Raw genomic sequence first — 6,592 nt, 5'->3', positions numbered from 1 at the left:
AGACTGTTATAATTTATAATCCTTGGTTTCCTGATTCTGGAACACTAGACCTTGATCTCTGGGAACAAATAAGTAATAATCTATTTATTTATTTTAATATTTTTTTATTGATTTCAGAGAGAAAGGGAGAGGGAGAGATAGAAACATCAATGATGAGAATCAAGGATACTTCCTGCATGCATCCCTACTGGGGATTGAGCCCACAATCTGGGCATGTGCCCTAGACTGGAATCAAATCTGGGACCCTTCATTCCACAGGCCAACGATCTACCCACCAAGCCAAATCAGATAGGGAAATAGGTACAAATTCATTTTATTTTATTTTTTAAATATATTTTTTTATTGATTTCAGAGAGGAAGGGAGAGGGAGAGAAATATAGAAACATCAACGATGAGAGAGAATTATTGATTGGCTGCCGCCTGCACACCCCCCACTGGGGATTGAGCCCGAAACCCAGGCATGTGCCCTTGGCCAGAATTGAACCTGGGACCCTTCACTCCGCAGGCCAATGCTCTAGCCACTGAGCCAAACTGGCTAGGGAAATAGGTAGGAATTTAAAGAGAAATCAGGCCCAAGGAAAATGAGTTCCCTTGTCATCATTACCTATGTGGGCTCTTGTTCGAGCTGCACTATGCCCACTTCATATTGAGGATCAAAAGCCTTCAGAACACCAGGAGGATTTACCGTGCGCCCCCCCCCTCCCATAGGAGAGCCTGCAGAGCCTGTAATACCTAAGACCCTGCCTTCAGAGGAACCCTTTCCTGATCCTCTGCCTCAGGCATGGGAAGGCTCATCAACTAGATCCTCAGTTATGGGATCCTATGTCAGGCAAGCTATGTTAGAAGGAGAGCTTTTGACTTGCCCAGTTATACAAGATCAGCAAGGTAATAGGATTCATGAGCCACTCCCCTTTAATACCTTTAAAGAAGTAAGGAAAAGTATTAGAGAAAAAGGGGCTAACAGTCCATTTACAAAAGGACTCCTTTATGCCTTGTCTGAAAATTACCATGACACCTTGGGACTGGCAGATTTTGGCTAAAACGACTTTAGACACCAGTCAATATTTATTATGGAGAGCAGAATATGATGAGATCTGTGAACAGCAGTCTAACCAAAGCAATCTGGCAGGTGCTGGTCACATTATGGCTCCAATGCTGCAGGGGCGGGGACCACATGTTAATGTACAACAGCAATTTGAATCTGCACCCTCAAGTGTTTACCCAAGCCTCTCTTTGTGCACAGCGGGTCTGGAGTGTATTCCGGAAGGCGGAATTCAGCAAGACTCATTTGTTAATGTACACCAGGGGCCCATTTACAATCTAATACCCTACACCACATGTCCTACCTAGCCCAGCCTTCCTACTGCAACGTATCACCAAAACCTGTTCTACTTATTTCTCAGTATCTCCCCAAGGACAGGTTAGATTAGAACTACTTTCCCCACTCATTAGTCAAGGGGCCAAATCCCTGGACCAGACTGGCAGATTGACTTCACTCACAGGCCCCCTATTAAAAAAAACCCAAATATCTCTTAACTTTAGTAGATACATCTCAGGCTGGGTTGAAGCATTCCCCTCACTAGGTCTGAAAAGTCCTCCGAGGTCACTCAAACTCTCATTCAGCATATCATTCCCAGATTCGGCCTACCCACCTCATTACAATCAGATAATGGGCCGGCTTTCCTATCTCCAATGACTCAACAGGACTCCTCCACTCTAAACATCTAGTGGAACTTACACACCCGCCCCCCTCCCACCCAGCCCGAATCTTCAGGCAAGGTACAACAGGCAAATTCCTTAATTAAATCACAACTAACTAAATTAACTCTCCAAACTAAAGAACCTTAAACTACTCTTCTACGTCTAGCCTTTATGCCCATCAGGGCAATCCCCGCCCTCCCCCTCATGCACCCTCCTTTCTTAGTCCCTTTGAACTCATGTATGGAAGACCCTTCTCATTAGGAAACTTCCCTTCCACAGGGACCCCTAGGAGACTGTGTCCCCATTTTTTAAAAAAAATATTTTTTTTTATTGATTTCAGAGAGGAAGGGAGAGGGGAGAGAGAGGTAGAAACATCAATGATGAAAGAGAATCATGGATCAGCTGCCTCCTGCAGGCCCCCGACTGGGGATTGAACTGGCAACCCCGGGCATGTGCCCTTGACTGGAATTGAACCTGGGACTGTTCAGTCCACAGGCTAAAGCTCTAGCCACTGAGCCAAACCAGCTAGGGCTGGGTCCCCATTTTAAATCTCATCTGACAATTACTGAGAGAGCGTGCTGATCAGGTCCTCCCTCGACCTTTTACAGGAGACAGTCCCCCTGCCCCTCTACAGCCAGGGCACCGGGACCTCCTAAAGGAAATCCATCCATCAGTAATTTACAGCCCTGATGGCAAGGCCGTTATCAGGTACGCTTAACTGCCCCAGTTGCAGCTAAACTATCAGGGTTTAGCTGGTTCCTCCTTTCCCAGATCACCTCCATCCCCTAAGTATCATAGGCACCAGATTGGGCCCACCAGACTCCGTCTTACCCACATCCCAGAGGAAGAGAACGAATAGAGTGAGCACCCCTGCACGTGCCCCCTCTGTACTGACCCTACCAACCCTGACTTCCCGGGAAGCCCACCTCCTCCCCCAATACAAATCCTACAGGTCCTAGCTACTGCCCCTCTCCCTTTGCATCAGGATTCTCGCCTTTCTATGGGACACCCCTCTACAAGGGGACTTCCATTACCATGCGATGAGATTGTAAAGTGTCTTAATTATTAGTGTTAGCATTCCTGTTCCTATTCTCATTGTCATTGTCATCATCCTATATAATAAAGAGGGAATATGCAAATGGACCATCACTCCGCCACAAAGCTGGTGGCACACACATTGGAGGGCGGGGGTTCCATAACACAAGATGGCTGCGCCCACAGCGGAGGCTGAGTTCCTGTAACAAGCCTTAACAAGCAATCAGCAGGTACCTGAGGCTGCGCCCCCCCCTCCAAACACCATCCCCATGGGGCTTCACAGGGCACCTCAGGCCACTCCCCCCACCCTGGTGCCAGGCTGGGGCACCTCAGGCCACACCCTGCACCTGGCAGGGCTTGTTGGGGGACGTCAGGCCATGCCCCCCACTCTGGTGCCAGGTTGGGGGACCTGAGGCTGTGCCTACCACCTGCTGGGACTTGACAGGGGATCTCAGCACATGCCCCACGCCTGGCGGGGATTGACGGGGGACTTCAAAGTTCACCCTCTGTCCCAGTGCTGGACGTGGGGACCTCAGGTCGCACCCCCCTGTCCAGTGAGGCTTGAGGGAGGACCTGAAGCTGCACCCCCAACCCTGTAGGACCTGACTGGGGATCTCAGACCACTCCCCTGGCCCTGCAGGGCTTAATGGGGGATCTCAGGCTGCATCCTCCACCCAGTGGGGCTTGACGGGGGACCTCAAGGTGCACCCCTCAACCCGGCTCGAACTGGGGGACCTCAGACTGTGACCCCCCGGGCACCAGCCCAGGGGACCTCAGGTCATGCCCCCACCTGGTGGGGCTTGATGGGAGACCTCAGGCTGCACGCCCCCACCAGGCGCCTGGCCAGGGGACCTGAGGCTGCAACCCCGCTCGGCCAGGCTTGACAAGTGTGGGACCAGCTGGGTCTGGATCTAGCCCAATGGGGGTGAGGCCGGCAGGTCTGGGTCTCCCTGGATTTCAAGGCACATGTGGGTGGGCAGGGACTTGACTCTGGGTCCCGTGGTGTGCCCCAGATTCTGACAGGAGGAAATTTTTCATATACATTTTACTAATTTTCTTTCATCTCTGACACTTCTATTATAGAAAAAGGGCAAATAGCAATATTAAAATATTTCCTCCAATGAATCCCCTTTTAATGTGGATGAATTTCGTGCACCAGGCCACTAGTTATCTTATATATACTAAAACAGTTGCCCAAACAGTGTGGCTCAGTGGTTGAACATTAACCCTTGCACCAAGAGACTGCTGGTTTGATTTCTGTCAGGGCACATGCCTGGGTTATAGACTAGGTCCCCAATAAAGGAGGCAGCCTACCATGTTTCTTTTTCATTGATGTTTATATCTCTCTCTCCCTCTCCTTTTTATTCTAGAAAAAAATATGTATATACTAGGATATATACATATAAACATACATATATATCATTTTTGAAACTGGCCTGTAAGATAACTATGAAGTAATGCTTTTAGTATAATTCTGTGATGACTGTTTTGATTTCATCTATGGGTGGTTATTTTTCCTCCTCTGAAATCTTCAAAATAGATGCTGTGATTAGGATGTATTGCCTTCTTAACTAGATAGAAAAATGTCATTGATTCTTCCACTACTGCTTCAAACACCATGTCTATATTTCAGTCAGACCACAAGGAAAAATATTAAGTACAAAGAAATATCTGTTCTTCTGCCATTTAAAGTTACTTCATGCTTTCTACCACAAAAAGGATCCATTGCTTCCTTATTTTCACTCAGATATAAGAGATGCTGGAGTGCAACTTGGGAGTTCTCCAGTGAGCACTGAGACTGGCCCCCACACGTGAAGGAAAAGGAAAGACCAAAGGAAGAGACAGACCACTCCAGACTTTTAAGTGGCCGTTCTCCTAAGCAAAGGAACTTGCATACCAGGGAGGTCTTGGGTGGCCATGAGAGCAGTAGACCTCCACACTGCCCCCCAGAATCTTCAAAGTTTACCTAGAAGCCTTCACTGGGTCACCCCGTCAGATGGGGTCAGCAACACATTGTTCTCTCAAACCTCCGTCCTTGGAATGGCCCTTAGTTCTCCATCAGTGGGCAGAACGTATATCCCAAGGACAGGGGTGGGAGGAAGGAATCTGATTGCCCAGTCATAGCTCATTGGTTGACCAGCTGTGGCATCTTCTCAGTGACCCTCCCACAGAGCAGCTGCTTGAACCGTGTGTAACTCTTTCCATTAGGGCCATATGCCAAGGCTACGGGGAAAATCTCCTTGTGCCTTCTCAGTGGAGCTCTTTGATGAAAAGATCATCTTGTAGGGTGAGGCTTGAGACCTCATGGTTTCCATGGTGCAGGTGGATGCAGCAACACTAAGTCTATGGCCCTTGAATTTGAAATGATGGAGACTACAGGAACCACCTGCTCTTATGCCCTAATGTTTATTTTACTTCTGTTACATTTCATGTAACCCACTTGGATCTTCTCTTCTGATTGTAATATATAAAACTAGAGGCCCAATGCATGAAATTCATGCAAGAGTAGGCCTTCCTTCCCCTGGCTACTGGCACCGGCTTCCCCCTGGCACTCAGGACCTTAGCTTCCCTCGAAGCCCTGGCTTCATCTGGAAGGACATCTGGTATAATTAGCATATTATGCTTTTATTATTATAGATAAGGTACAAAACTGCCATTCCCTGGAACAATATCTCAATCCATTGACCTTCTGCTTCCCTGACAATAAACACAAAAATTCTCGTGAGGTTTGAATGATTCTTACATTGACAGATGGAACCCAGTTTTCTGATGCATCTCATTATTGCTGGATTAAACAGTGTAACTGTGGTAGGCAACAGGAATGGCACCAGGTGTCTGACTGGGCTCAGACCAAACATGGGTTCAGCAGCCTGGGGACTTGGGTTCTGGCTAGGAAAGAAATCAGAGCAAGACCCAAAGTGTAAGAGAACATTTACTGGGTAAATTACAGAGGTGTGAGAAGTAATTCTTAGAAGAAATGGGCTTAGGAAAGGAGTTAAGGAGGTAATGGAAGGACCCTTGGAGATTGGGAGTGCAAGCTAATGGTAACCTGCCTGGGGAGGAGGAGATGGAAGGGAAGGGAAAGGTACAGGTGTGCTCCAGGGAGGGAGAGGGCACTGGGTCCTCCTTCCTGAAGGTTTTAGGGTGGAGATATCAGGGGAGGTCCCAGGGGAAGAGCTGAATGGAATATTCTGTAGCTTTCCAGGTGTGTCCATTCAGGGATGTGGCCGCCACTGATCGGCTGGCTGGCACCAGAGCAGGGGTCATTATTCTATGCAGCTGGTCCTGATGTCAGCTCTGGCATTTTGTTGCTTATCTGGGCCTGGAGCTAGAGGAGGAAAAGTCACCCTGGGGACAAGGTCCCACCCTACAATTGACTGCCCATTGCTGGACACCTGGGCCTTCCACCCTGGTGACCTCTGTCCCTGGCCCATCTCCTTGCTCTGCGTGGGTCTGTGGAACTGCCCACAAGATAACCACAAGTCAGGGGTGGCTCATGACCTCGGAGGACCGTGACTGAATCACCAGCGGGAACACATCTTTTCATGTGAAAAACATTTTCTGAAGGTAACCATTCTAAATACGCAGAAGTCACTTTTCCCGCTGGACACAATGGCTTGTTTGTGGTTTCAATTCTCTTTTGGGAATCTGGCTGTAGTTCTGGAAGGACACCACCCTAAGGCATCCCTGGTCCCTGAGCCTGGGCACCTTTTTGGCAAATGCACACGTCAGACTCCAGGTGTCAACAAAGATCAAAATGGAGCCAGATTCATTAGGTGCCTTTTCAGTGTGTGTGTTTGCAAGGAAGGAACACTGTTCCCTGGGGACTCTCAGCGCTTCCTCTCAGTGCAAATGT

This window comes from Cnephaeus nilssonii (assembly GCF_951640355.1).
Source record: "Cnephaeus nilssonii genome assembly, chromosome: 5".
NCBI classification, from domain to species: Eukaryota; Metazoa; Chordata; class Mammalia; order Chiroptera; family Vespertilionidae; genus Cnephaeus; species Cnephaeus nilssonii.
Note: the sequence above shows the minus strand (reverse complement) of the source record.